This window comes from Hyla sarda, chromosome 2, assembly GCF_029499605.1.
Source record: "Hyla sarda isolate aHylSar1 chromosome 2, aHylSar1.hap1, whole genome shotgun sequence".
In the NCBI taxonomy this organism is placed as follows: domain Eukaryota; kingdom Metazoa; phylum Chordata; class Amphibia; order Anura; family Hylidae; genus Hyla; species Hyla sarda.
In genome coordinates, this window is record NC_079190.1 from 193,225,525 (window position 1) to 193,241,116 (window position 15,592).

Consider the following 15,592-nt stretch of genomic DNA (forward strand, 5'->3'; position numbering starts at 1 on the left):
GGAGTAGTAATACCTGTAATAATAGACATATCGCACCAGGTCTCAGTCCTGACTCCCGATGTGATCGTCCATTATATAGCAGAGATGCGGGTCTATACAGCACTAACATCTCTGCTCTATACTCCGGCCAGTGATGGGAATAGAATATCACTCATTCATATTTCCCACCCAGAGTGGTGATTGGCCGAATGGTTGCAGTCAATCACAGCTCTGAGGGAAATATCAATGATTGAGTGGCCGGAGTACAGAGCAGAGATGCGAGTGCTGTATACAGCCGCTCCATCTCTGCAATAGACAAGACGATCACATCAGGTGTCAGTAGTGACATCCACTGTGATGTGTCCTTAACTGCAAGTACTACTACTCCCAACATGGAGCAGACTCTGCTCTATGCTGGGAGCTGTAGTACCTGCATTAATAGACAGATCGCAGCGAGTGTAACTTCTGACACTCACTGCGATCTGTCTATTAATGCAGGTACTACATCTCCCAGCAGTGAGCAGAGTGGGCTCCATGTTGGGAGTAGTAGTACCTGCAGGTAAGGAAAGATCACAGCGGGTATCACTCCTCCTGACACCCGCTGTGATCCTCCTGTATAATGTATAGATGCAGCGGCCGCTCTCCTATGGTCCCCTGCACTGCCGTATATAAATACACATATTCCTATTTCCGACAGAGAGCTGTGATTGGCTGGAATCATCTGGCCAATCACAGCTCTCTGCGGGAAATATGAATAGGTGTATATATACGGCAGTGTAGGGGACCATAGAAGAGCGGCCGCTGCATCTAGTAATTATACAGGAGGATCACAACAGGCAATCTGTCAATTGGAACTGGAACACTGTGTTATATGCTGGGAGTAGTAGTACTACCTAAAAAATGTAAAAAAAAAAAAAGAAAAGAAAAAAAAAAGTGAAAAACACATAGGGGGAGATTTATCAAAACCTGTCCAGAGGAAAATCTGCTGAGTTGCCCATAGCAACCAATCAGATCACTACTTTCATTTTTCAGAAGCCTTGTTAAAAATGAAAGAAGCGATCTGATTGGTTGCTATGGGCAACTCAGCAACTTTTCCACTCAAAACCTGTCCAGAGGAAAATCTGCTGAGTTGCCCATAGCAACCAATCAGATCACTACTTTCATTTTTCAGAAGCCTTGTTAAAAATGAAAGAAGCGATCTGATTGGTTGCTATGGGCAACTCAGCAACTTTTCCTTTGGACAGGTTTTGATAAATCTCCCCCATACACACTACATTTTTATTATTGTTGGCTACATTTTTAGGTCTCCTCCCGCCCACATAAATTGATCCCTGTTTAAAAATTTATAAAAATGTTGTTATAAAAAAGATACATTTTGTTAGATAAATTTTTTTCCTTCACTACTGTATCTTTTTTTTTTTAAATGGTACCCATGAAATTTTATTAAAAAAGGTATCTCCATCACTTTTTTGGATCGCTAAAGTCCAAAAAAGAATGAAAACCACATGAAAAAACGCCAAAGTTAAAACCCACATATCGTTTTTCTTGGAATTTTTATTCACTCCCATAGACTTCAATGGGAGAAAAACGCCACGATCTGAAAAACGCCAGAAAAGAGTGGAAAAACGCCAAAAGGATTAAAAAAAATGCCAAAGTGAAAAATGCCAAGTGGAATAAGAATTTTGCGATTTCTCATTGATTTACAGCTAACATCTGGCCGCAGCATTTTTTGTCCGAAAAAACGTCATGCTGCAGAATTGGTGTTTTTCTTCGTGTTTTTGGCAAAAAAAAAAACAAGTGGAATTCCAACCCATCTCCAGCTTTTGCAAAACTGCAGCTCCCAACATGCCCAGACAGCCTTCTGTTGTTTGGGCACCCTGGAAGTTGTAGTTTACAACAGCTGAAGACACACTGGTTGGGAAACACTGTCCTAGATTGTAGATATTTGGTGTAATGGGAGCGCTCACATCTGTGCCAACACTGCCCAAACCTGTACGTAGTCTGTAATCACCTTACATTATCAGACCAGGGCACAAAGAGAAGTGGCATCTTCTTCATACATTTGGGGGGCACTCAGGACTTGCACTCGACTGGTCGTTAAGCTGTTTCTAGGATGGCAGTTAAAATGGCTGCTGCAGCATAACAGTTGTCATAGCAACTGCTCCTAGCTGGACTGTACTACTACAGGAACATATAAACTGCCCCCAAAACACAGTAAAAATGATAAAGATGGTAGCTATATGATTGAAACAAAGATGGGAAAGTGCTTTGTCTTCTTGCTCTCATTTCTTTTAATATCATCCATTTTGCTGCTGTTGACCTGCCAGTTTATTTTACCCACCAGTCAATGGTTCAGTCCAGGCTTTTATTTTCGCTTGGTAAGACTTTGCTGATTGGTTAATTTTACCTCTATACTGAAATGCAATTAACCTCTTAAGAATAGGGTCACACAGACAGGGCCGCTATCAGGGGGGTACAGTAAGGGGCCCGGACCCTCAGGGGGGCCCACTTGGCCCCAACACTCTTTCTTGCCAGGAGGGCAGCACACTGTCACTTTAAAATGGCAGGGGTTGCAGTTGGTATGAGACATGCCTGTGCGCGGCTCTCAGTTACCAGCAGGGCCTGCTAGTAGCAGCTGGCCAGTGATGTCGGCTCACGTGTCCCTCCTCTTCCTGCCCAGTTCCTGCAATAGAGGAGCGGAGCAGCAGGCTACACTGCACATAGGTACTTACTTGTATGGGGGCTGTGTGTGTGTGTGTGTGTGTGTGTATGTATGTGTATATATGTATATATATATATATATATATATATATATATAGGGGCAGTGGGGGACATGTATCATTTCCAGTGTATAATAGAAGTTTTTTACCCCTCTGCCTGTTGTCTAAATTTGGCGCAGCTGCGTTAAATGTATCATTCTTGTGCAGCTACTTTCTTGAATTGCGTTTAAATTTAGAATTCTCCTCAGAGCATAAATTTACACTGCAGCTCTATTTAGTAGGAGCTTTGTCTGCAGCGTATATGCACCTAAACAGTAAGTGTGTCCTCGTTATTAGTTTTAGAATTTTTTTTCTTCATTATGTAGAGTTTTAATCTCACAATAATACCACTTTTTGCACCCAATTATAACAAATCAATTATACCAATGTCCTTATTCTTCATTTAACATCTGTGACACCCCTGTGCAAATCACCTCAAATGTACATGGTGCACTCTACCTTATGGGCCTTGTTGTGCGCCCGCAGAGCACTTTGCGCCCACATATGTGGTATCTCCGTACTCTGGCTAAATTGTGTCCCAAAAAATGGGGATCTTTTTTCCCATTTACCTCTAATGAAAATGTAAAGTATGCGGCAACACCTGCATGTCAGTGTAAATAATTTTATTTTTATACACTAACATACTGGTGTACACACCAACTGTTCCTTTTCATAATGGGTAAAAGGAGAAAAAGCCCCCCAAAATCTGTAAGGCAATTTCTCCCGAGTACGGCGATACCCCATATGTGACCCTAAAATGTTGCCTTGAAATACGACAGGTCTCCAAAGTGAGAGCGCCATGCGCATTTGAGGCCTAAATTGGGGTTTTGCATAGTGGTGGACATAGGGGTATTCTATGCCAGTGTTTCCCAAACAGGGTGCCTCCAGCTGTTGCAAAACTCCCAACATGCCTGGACAGTCAATGGCTGTCCGGCAATACTGGAAGTTGTTGTTTTGCAACAGCTGGAGGCTCCATTTTGGAAACAGTGCCGTACCAGACGTTGTTCATATTTATTGGGGAGGGAAGGGGGGCTGTGTAGCGGTATGTGTATATATAGTGTTTTTTACTTATTTTATTTAAGTGTAGTGTAGTGTAGTGTTTTTAGGGTACAGTCACACGGGCGGGGTTCACAGCGAGTTTGCTGCATCTCAATCTTGCAGCACTCCCTGTAAACCTCCGCCCATGTGAGTGTACCCTGTCCATTCACATTGGGGGGAGGGGGGGGAAACAACCAGCTGTTGCAAAACTACAACTCCGAGCATGCCCTTTGGCTGTCCGTGCATGCTGGGAGTTGTAGTTTTGCAACAGCTGAAGGCACACTGGTTGCGAAACACGGAAACAGACACAGTGTTTCTCAACCAGTGTGCCTTCAGCTGTTGCAAAAACTTCAGCATGCAGCATGCAAATCTCAGCATGCAGTGACAGCACAAGGACATGCTGGAACTTGTAGTTATGCATCAGCTGGAGGCATACTGCTACAACTCCCAGCATGCCCTTTGGCAGTCCGTGCATGCTGAGGGTTGTAGTTATGCAACAGCTGAAGGCACACTGGTTGCAAAACACTTGAAAGTTTTTTACTTAACTTAGTGTTTCCAAACCAGTGTGCCTCCAGCTGTTGCACAACTTCAATTCCCAGCATGCATGGTCTGTCAGTGCATGCTGGGCGTTATAGTTTGGAGGCACAGCTGGAGGCACACGGGTTGGGAAAAAGAGTTAGGAAACGAACAATGTTTCCCAACTAGTGTGCCTCCAGCTGTTGCAAAACTATAATTCCCAGCATGGCCAGACATGCTGGAAGTTGTATTTCGGCAATATCTTAAGGGTCAGATGTTGACAAACTACAACTCCCAGCATGCTTGGGCAGTCTGGGCATGCTTGGAGTTGTAGTTTTGCAACAGCTGGAGGTCCACAGTTTGTAGACCACTGTATAATGGTCTCCAATCTGTGGTCTTCCAGATGTTACAGAACTACAACTCCAAGCATGCCTCGACAGAGTGGGCATGCTGAGATTTGTAATTTTGGAACATCTGGAAGAGCACAGATTGGAGACCTTTATACAGTGGTCTCCAAACTGTGGCCCTCCAGATGTTGCAAAACTACAACTCCCAGCATCCACAGAAAGCCAAAGGCTGACTGGGCATGCTGGGAGTTGCAGTTTTGAAACTCCCAGAGGCAGCAGTGAGATCGCTTTACGGCGATCTCACTGCTGCCAATGAAGATGCCGCCCTGCTGTCGGAAACTCACTGCCAGGACGCACCACCCCCGGGACCGCCTGGAGGACGCCGCTCGCACCGAGACCGCTCGGGACGCCGCAAGGCCGGGTAAGTGACGCCGGGAGACGGTTAAAGGACATTTAGCAGAGCGGTGTGTGTCCCGATCCCCGTGATCCGGACTCACACACCGCGCTGCTAAATATTCTGATAGCGAAACGCAGCTATCAGCTAGTCAGATTTGACTAGCTGATAGCAGCGATCGCTGGGGGGGGGGGGGATGAAACCCCCCGTGGTCACATGGTAAGATGGCTGGCTATCAGTGATAGCCACCATCTTACCGGGCGCTGGGGAAAAGTATGACGGAAAGCAGTACATTTTTAAAAATAGCAGGAGAATGATCTACAGTGTTAAGTGGATTACAAAGCTATTTTAAATTGTTGGATCATAAAATAACAATACCATTATACAAGTGATCTAATGAATAACTGAACTGTAAACAAATATTCTATATGCAAATTATTTTTTGGAATAACCAAGGAGTAAAAAGCAATATAAAGCAAACCAAATGAGGAATTGAGATAGGAAAGTGATAACATTCTGGTGGTTCCTTAGTAGAACTTTCCTTCAGAAATAGAAAGGATTGCTACATGCAGTTAAAGTTGGCTTATATTTACGGGGAAAAAGACGCACTTGCGTCAAAATTTTTGGTGCAAAGGAAAAGTACGCAGGTAATAAATCCATGCGTACTATATATGCAGCTCCAAGGTACCCCGTTTCGGCCACATCTGGACGACATGCTCTACCAAAACGTGCGCAAAAAAAAGGGCTTGCGCACAATTTTGCGCAAAAAAATACACACAAAACAGGGGTAAAATCTTTCATACATGTCCCCCAGTGATATTATTCCTGTACTTTAACCTCACTGTTTACATTATCCCTGTACTGTGACATCACTGTGTATTATATCTATACTGTGACATCACTGTGTATTATCCCTGTACTGTGACATCACTGTGTATTATCCTTGTACTGTGATGTCCCTATGCATATTAACCCTGTACTGTGATGTCACTATGCATATTAACCCTGTACTTTACAAGGATAATGTGCACAGTGACAATACAGTACAGGTTTTATATGAATAGTGACAGTATAGTGCAGGGTTAATATGCACAGTGACATCACAGTACAAGGATGTGGTATCCCGGTACAGGACCTGTCCTCTACCATCCTTAAGTCCCCTCAGGAGGAGTCCCTTAGGTCCATAGGGCTCTCCTGCAGCCCCCCCCCTGTTGCCTGATATAAATGCAATTTATATTCATTATGTGTATCTATTGTTGATATGTATAAAGTTGTACAAAAGTGTATATAGTGTTGGTCATGTGACCTGCAGTCATGTGACATACCCATAGTTCCAATGTCACAGGAACCCAGGCAACCAGCTACCAATGGGCTTTAGTCCAGCCCCCTAGTATATAAGGGGCTGTAGTCTGTATGTTCACTCTCTTAGTTCCTGCTCTTGTTACTGTACTCTCTTAGTTCCTGGACCTAAATAAAGCACAAAGTCCTGTATACTGCAATTCATCTCACCTAGGCCAAAGCTTAAAGACCAGCAGCCACTTCTAAAACGTGAGTTACAAATATATCTGCAAATCAAGTGACTACTACTCAGCTAAAGGAATATGTTAGTAGCACAGTGGTTTGCCTAAATATTCTCATAACTACAAGTCCAATCAAGCCTGCAAGGTATCCTGTGTCCCGGTTGCCTCTGAGAAAACTGTATTATTGCAAAGACTGTTTCCTGCATATTGCAAGTAAAAGTTCCAGTTACTTCAAAACCCTTGCTGTGGATATTCCTTTCCTTGCATGCCGTTTTTGGGCTGGTTGTCGGCGGTCCTTATACTGAAACAACCACATCCTGGCGTCACAAACACTAAGAGGTTAACAACATCTGGCCCCCGGGGTTAATACCACCAGACCCTGCAACATCCATTGCAACACCCTGTGGTCACCACTAGGATAATACACAGTGATGTCACAGTACAGGGATAATATACACAGTGATGTCACAGTACAGGGATAATATACACAGTGATGTCACAGTACAGCGATAATATACACAGTGAGGTCACAGTACAGGGATAATATACACAGTGGTGTCACAGTACAGGGATAATGTACACAGTGATCTCACAGTACAGGGATAATGTACACAGTGATGTCACAGTACAGGGATAATACACAGTGATGTCACAGTACAGGTATAATACACACAGTGATGTCACAGTACAGGGATAATACACACAGTGATGTCACAGTACAGGGATTATACACAGTGATGTCACAGTATAGGAATAATACACACAGTGATGTTACAGTACAGGAATAATACACAGTTATGTCACAGTACAGGGATAATACACAGTGATGTCACAGTACAGGTATAATACACACAGTGATGTCACAGTACAGGGATAATACACAGTGATGTCACAGTACAGGGATAATGTACACAGTGATGTCACAGTACAGGGATAATGTACACAGTGATGTCACAGTACAGGGATAATGCAAACAGTGATGTTACAGTGCAGGGATTATACACAGTTACTTATTGACCACATTCTGGCTGATTAATATCCCATGTGTATCCAGGGACGCTTCTGCTATGAGGTCAAGTGTATAAGTGACCCCAGACTGCGTGCTCTGTTGTCAGAAGGGGGGCGGCAGAAACACCTGTGATAAGAAAAATCCAGCCCATTCACCGCCTGCTGATAGGGTATCAGCTGGCAGTAGAAAGGCTCAGGCAACCCTTCCTGATCTATGGCGTATAGTAACCTCATGGATCGGGTGAGGGAGGAGTGCCCATCTGACATCTGTGGCATTAGACCGCTGTATCTTTCTATCCTAACTCCTCCTTGCTCAAATTGATCCGGCAATTGGGATGGGGAAACACAGGAAACAAAGTGATTGAAGTAAGTTGTGGCTGTCACTTCTGCTGTTCTATATGAGGAGCAATCTTGCGGCTCTTCTGTTTGCTCATTCCCCCTGGCCTAAGCTAAATTATTTAGTATAGGTCAAGGAGAGCAAATCTTAGGATACTTTGAGGTCCCAAGGCCAGAGAGTAGCCTGCATCTGTCAGAGGGTGTGTGCGAAGAGGAGAAGGGAAATGTCAGGTCAGAAATAGTATTCTGAAGTTGCTGGGGCTGGGACTGGTACACTGCAACAGCACATCAGTGGAAAACTGACATAGGCTTTAATAATCTGCACTTCTCATTGATAACTGAGAAGCTCAGCCATGTTGAGTCAATAGTGTCTCTTCTGTTAAGTGGTCCCAGAATCATAGAAAAGGAGGCCGCCTCTGAGTGGTGTCTCAGTATAATGTGGTGGAGGCCAAAGCGGTCTAGTCATAGAGCTTTATGGGGTCAGTGTATGCAAATACGTGTGTTTGCTTTTAGCCTTAAAACAAAGGAGAGAGGTAAGGATTTTATGTGTTAGAAATGAACTCCTGAGTGTGTGAAAAAGAATACTAAATACTAAAAACTAGGTGTTTTAAGGTTTTTTCGATTAATCTTTAATCCACAGAATATTATCATAAATGTCTTGGGGTCATCCAGATGTTTTTGGCAAACGTGACATAAACATTTGTGTTCTGTTTGGTATGCAACTTACATTTTGGGTAGAAAAACAGACATGGTGCACATCTACAATCTTGTATAATGATCTGATTGCTTCTCAGCATAATATCAAAAACTAACAGGTTGTTAGTATACATTTTTGATCAAAAAGTACAAGCCCACTCGCCACGTCAAGGCCACCTATTTAGAGTGGGTCCCTAACGTCCCTAGCATAAAATGGCGCAGCACCGAGCGGCTACCACCAGTGGATGCCAATTTTATTTTTTTTTTGCTGTCCATCTGAGTACCTTTTGCAACCTCCTTATGTTTTGTTTCATTCAAACATAGTGCCTTTAAGACTGTTCTTTATCCCTGAGGCTTACAGTACTAATCTGTCCTTTTTAGCCATCAAACCATTTGTACTTTCTTGTGAAGAAAAGTCATTTGTTCAACCATTATAGTCAGCAATGATTTTTTTTTTTTTGAGTGGACCCCACCATTACCCACCCCTTACATTACGACCTAAAAGGGTTCTACAGGAACATACATAGCACTAAAGATTAAAGGTTTACTTGATGGATATGTTATTTGTGAGAAAAATTGTTCTGCACAAGGAAGGAATAGTGGCCAGAGGCATTGTTATTCTACTTATGTCTCATGTATAGAAAAGAAATGCATAGTACTATGATCCCAATATATTTTTTTCTTTGTAAAACTATATATATATATATATATATATATATATATATATATATATATATATATTTATGTATAATGTTTTTTTTTTATATAACAACATCTGCTTCTATTTAGTCTCAAATAAATGTATATAACATAGCAAAAAGACAACAATATTTGATATACATACTGTTATGGACATTATGCCATCCAACCCATTATTACCCACCATGAAGACTGTGGAAACAGAAGCATTTCCGTAGTGTTCATTTTGGCTCGTACTTGCACTGGGCATGGGATGAGTTCAGCAGGAGGACAAAACGATTATATTTTGTATCACTGCACTTTTCCAGTCATCCGAAGAAAATAATTCTGGGTATGTGTAAGAGATATATATATTTTTTTTAAATCTCTGCAAGTCTTTAAGCATAATCTAAACACTTCACTGGCCTATGTAAAAAGAGAAGTCTAATTTGTCTTGTAATATGCAGGGATCTTTCGGAACGATAGCACACATTACTGGATGTCACCATACAATTATACCTACATGTATAGATTCAATAAGGCACATCTCTAGTGATGTTTGTTTTACAGTCAGTTATTGCTAGGGAAGGCGAAAAGTAGTAGGGGAGAAATCTAAAGATCTTATTTGCAAATTAAAACCTGTATACTACCTATTTCTGTTAGAAAGAGATATACAGGGATGTCACAGTAGGGGGATAATACACACAGTGATGTCACAGTACAGGGATAATACACACAGTGATGTCCCAGTACAGGGATAATACACAGTGATGTCACAATACAGGGATAATGCACAGTGATGTCACAGTACAGGGATAATACACAGTGATGTCCCAGTACAGGCATAATACACAGTGATGTCCCAGTACAGGGATAATTCACAGTGATGTCACAGTACAGGTATAATACACGCAGTGATGTCACAGTACAGGGATAATACACACAGTGATGTCACAGTACAGGGATAATACACAGTGATGTCACAGTACAGGGATAATACACACAGTGATGTCACAGTACAGGGATAATACACAGTGATGTCACAGTACAGGTATAATACATACAGTGATGTCACAGTACAGGGATAATGCACAGTGATGTGACAGTACAGGGATAATACACAGTGATGTCACAGTAGGGAGATAATACACACAGCGATGTCACAGTACAGGCATAAGACACACAGTGATCTCACAGTAAAGGGATAATACATAGTGATGTCACAGTATAGGGATAATACACAGTGATGTTACAGAACAGGGATAATACACAAAGTGATCTCACAGTACAGGGATAATACATAGTGATGTCATAGTACAGGGATAATACACACAGTGATCTCACAGTACAGGGATAATACATAGTGATGTCACAGTATAGGGATAATACACAGTGATGTTACAGAACAGGGATAATACACAAAGTGATCTCACAGTACAGGGATAATACATAGTGATGTCACAGTACAGGGATAATACACACAGTGATCTCACAGTAGAGGGATAATACATAGTGATGTCACAATACAGGGATAATGCACAGTGATGTCACAGTACAGGGATAATACACAGTGATGTCCCAGTACAGGCATAATACACAGTGATGTCCCAGTACAGGGATAATTCACAGTGATGTCACAGTACAGGTATAATACACGCAGTGATGTCACAGTACAGAGATAATACACAGTGATGTCACAGTACAGGGATAATACACACAGTGATGTCACAGTACAGGGATAATACACAGTGATGTCACAGTACAGGGATAATACACACAGTGATGTCACAGTACAGGGATAATACACAGTGATGTCACAGTACAGGTATAATACATACAGTGATGTCACAGTACAGGGATAATGCACAGTGATGTGACAGTACAGGGATAATACACAGTGATGTCACAGTAGGGAGATAATACACACAGCGATGTCACAGTACAGGCATAAGACACACAGTGATCTCACAGTAAAGGGATAATACATAGTGATGTCACAGTATAGGGATAATACACAGTGATGTTACAGAACAGGGATAATACACAAAGTGATCTCACAGTACAGGGATAATACATAGTGATGTCATAGTACAGGGATAATACACACAGTGATCTCACAGTACAGGGATAATACATAGTGATGTCACAGTATAGGGATAATACACAGTGATGTTACAGAACAGGGATAATACACAAAGTGATCTCACAGTACAGGGATAATACATAGTGATGTCACAGTACAGGGATAATACACACAGTGATCTCACAGTAGAGGGATAATACATAGTGATGTCACAATACAGGGATAATACACAGTGATGCCACAGTACAGGGATAATACAAACAGCTATGTCACAGTACAGGGACGATACACACAGTGATCTCACAGTACAGGGATAATACATAGGGATGTCACAGTACAGGGATAATACACAGTGATGTCCCAGTGCTGGAATAATGCACAGTGATGTCACAGTAGGGGGATAATACACACAGTGATGTCACAGTAGGGGGATAATACACATAGTGATGTCACAGTACAGGGATAATACATAGTGATGTCACAGTACAGGGACAATACATAGTGATGTCACAGTACAGGAATAATACACACAATGATGTCACGGTACAAGGACAAATTCCTGGCAAAAATTCTAAGGCTAAACTGCCCCTATGGGGTGGGAGAATGGAGCAAAGTATCGGCATAGGACATGCAGCAGCCGATAAGTTCTGGAAAGCTTGCATTTTTTTTTTTCTAAATAGAAGTAATTTACAAATCTGTATAACTTTCTGGCACCAGAAAGCCTCTTTAAACTCTTCATGACCACGGGCGTAAATGTACGTTCTGGTGCGGAGGTATTTTGCGCACCAGGACGTACATGAACGTCCTGTACATGACCGCGAGCATCAGAGCAGTGCTAGCGTCATTTACTGCAGGTGCTGGCTGCTATCGTGGACATCAACGATCGTGCTGATGTTTGCCATTAAACCCTCAGATGCCGTGATCAATACAGATCATGGCATCTGCGGCAATGCGCATGTTTAAATGGATTGTTTAGTTTTTTGAGTTCGCCGTACATTGAATGGTAAAATGAGTGGTGTCATTACAAAGTACAATTGGTCACGTAAAAATAAAGCCCTCATATGGGTCTGGGTATGAAAATATAAAAGAGTTATGGATTTGAAGGAAAAAACTAAAACACAAAAATAAAATTGGCCTGGTCCTTAAAGGGATATTCCAGGATTTGTTTTTATTTGACTATGCTACAGGGGCTGTAAAGTTAGTGTAGTTCATAATATAGTGTCTGTACCTGTGTGTGACGGTTTTCTCACAATTCTTCTGTGATTTTCACTCCAATATTTATTTTTCCCAGCATACAAAATGACTGTTGTCTCAGATTTTTCCCAGGTTGCAATGCGGCCGAGACCTGACTCACTAGTCAGCTGATGACAGGGAGCTTGCCTGCTTCAATGGGTGGAGCAATCGCTTAGTGGGAGAGGGATCAATCTGCAACTATTGCCACAGCTGTAGGCACCCTGATTGAAAACCATAGGTCTTTTGAATGGATGCAGCTCATTTATGTTTCAATGGGTGGGGTGGCTGATGTGTGGGAGGGAGGAAAATAGAATTATGGGGTTTGTAGACAAAGAAGAAAACTCAAAAAGGAAATATCATAAAAAGCTAGAAACAGTGTTATGGAAATCTCACAACATAGCCATTTAGCCCCAAGACAAGCGCAGATCCTTCCTAAGCATGTCCATTACTGTCTTCCAGGTAAGTACTAATATCACCTTATGGTGGATAACCCATTTAAGGTCAAAATAGGCTTGGTCCTTAAGGGGTTAAATACAAACTGCTCTTAAATAAAAACAAATACATTAGCAGAAACTGCATGGCAGTTTAGAATTTTTTTTGGCAATGTGAACATGCCCAGATGTGATCAGAGCCTGACGAAATGTACTTGGTCGTACAAAGTATACCTCTTAGGTATGTTTAGGGGTTCTACACATTTTTTCATAAACACCACCACAGCAAAAGCAGATACATTTTCCTTGTTTTATTCTTTACCTGAAAATTATATTTAGCACTTCCTGTTGCTTGTCCATCACTATCCCTAGTATTTAGCTATTAAAGTCTCCAAAATATAATAGCTACATTCACAGAATTCACAGGGTGTCTCTGCAAAGTTTTCTGTATTGTAAATATGCTTTCCAATCTGCAGTAACTAATTATCAATGCAATGGTGTTAGCGTGCAGTACTAAGGCTCAACATGACAATGTGACAAACTGTTCTAAAATGCAACTATTCTATTTCTTACCATTGGGTTTCCTTTCTTTGCCTGCTAATTCACATGGAAATAAAACATTACTGAAGAGCCTTTTTTTTGCATCTCATTGTGTAGGTTTCCAGGGCTGTGGATCAAATCATTCAGAGTTTGGCAAAAAGAACAAAAGAGTTGTGGATCATGTGAGAGGAAATATGTAAATGAATCACTGTACAAATAGTATAGTCTCTAAAGGTAGAGATCACTTCAGCTCAATGTTTTAAGTTACAGAATCCCCATTGGTTATTGATAAGACTCCTTTATTTTATTTTGGCCTAATGCATCAGATGTTTATTTATTTATTTATTTATTTACAATGTGGCCTAGTCTTCTAAGTGGAATAAATTATCCTTGTTTATCTATTTATTAGATTTGATTATTAGATATATAGTATTATTCTCTCATATGAAGAAGGGAGAGGCATTTCCAGAAGATCAAGTACAGGTACTCCTCAATGTTCATTTATAATATTTCTCAAAGACATCTAATACAATCTAATACATTCTAAACTTCTAATACAATATATCTATTCTAAACCTCTAATACGATGTATCTATTCTAAACCTCTAATACAATGCATCTATTCTACACCTGACAGTCAGCAAATATTATAGCATAGACATAAATAAGAGAAGAATAAGGAATTGTGCTTTTTCTTAGAAACTACTTTACATTTATTTATATAAAAGCTGAGTACCCGACGTTGCCCGGTTTGTCCTTCCTAATCCTTGTTGAGGAGGAAAAGCAACAACGGAGGAAGCTTTTGACCTTATATCCCATCCTTATATATTGTGTTCATATTCCGTCCTCATATCCCGACCTCATATCCCATCTTCATGTCTCATCCTCACATCCCCACCTGATATTCTGTCCTCATATCCCATCCTCATTTCTCGTCCTCATATCCCGACCTTCTATCCCAACCTCATATCTCGTCCTCATAAACTGTCCTCTTATCCCGTCCTCATATTTTGTCCTCATACCCCGTCCCCATATCCCAACCTCATATCCCAACCTTTTATCCTGATCTCACATCCAGTCTTTATATCTAATCCTCATATCCCATCCTCAGATGGGGCTAAGTTGTGATGAAGATATTGTAACCCGAAAATAGAAGGGGATGTGGCTTTGTGGGAGTAGGCATGATTTGCAAGCCAGACAGATGCACAAAAAGGGTAGAAAATAAAAGGGGTGTGGCTTAACGGGTCGTTGTGCCTTTGCAAGATGGGGTGTGGCATGTGTGGAAGGTGTGGCTTGCAAGCCGGTGCAGTGCCGTGGATTGTAATTTGCCATAGATTGTGATGGAGTGACTCAGCAGTTTTCCCTGCTCGAGCGCTCTGCCTTCATCCCATTCTATAGGCTGACACTCGCACACCACCACCCCCCCCCCCAATCATTGGTTACTGCGGGGGCTGGGGGGGTGCAAGTGTCACGTGACATATTCAATACTCACGCATCGCAGCTCACGGCAGTCTCACTTGGGCTATCACAGGGAGAGGATCTCTCCCTGTGATAGCCCGAAGCTGCACGGAGCTCTCATAGCCTCTGTGGCCCGTTTTATTGTCACCCGCCAGCGCGCTCGATCGCCAGCGCTATCGGGATCCCTATGTCCGATAGCGCTGTCATCCACTTGATTCCCGCCAGCGGGATCGGTCGCCAGCGCGATCGGGATCCCTATGCCCGATAGCGCTGTCATCCACTTTACTCCCACCAGCGTGATCGGTTGCCAGCGCGATCGGGATCCCTATGCCCGATAGCGCTGACAACCGCTTGCCTCGCCGCCCGCTGCTCTACTCCCCGTCCCCTGTTAACTCTCAGGGAACGGGGAACAGAAAGTAGAGCAGCGGGCACAGCTAAAGTAGTGCTGCGCATGCGTGCGCAGCTAAAGTAGTGCTGCGCATGCGTGCGCAGCTAAGGTAGTACTGTGCATGCGCAGCACTACGCAAATAGCGTAGGTAGGTTGTAATTTAGCATAGTTTAGGCACCACAACTCCC

General features: G+C 42.2%; 1 long non-coding RNA gene across 1 annotated transcript in view; it reads left to right on the forward strand.

The window, feature by feature from the left end:
* Positions 1-2,065: 2,065 nt before the first annotated feature.
* The window catches only part of LOC130355641 (uncharacterized), a 127,598-nt gene continuing 114,071 nt past the window's right edge, over positions 2,066-15,592 (forward strand). The window contains exons 1-3 of the long non-coding RNA XR_008888604.1: positions 2,066-2,703; positions 13,676-13,792; positions 13,968-14,041. This is a non-coding gene — a long non-coding RNA (uncharacterized LOC130355641). The remainder of the gene's footprint in view (positions 2,704-13,675; positions 13,793-13,967; positions 14,042-15,592) is intronic.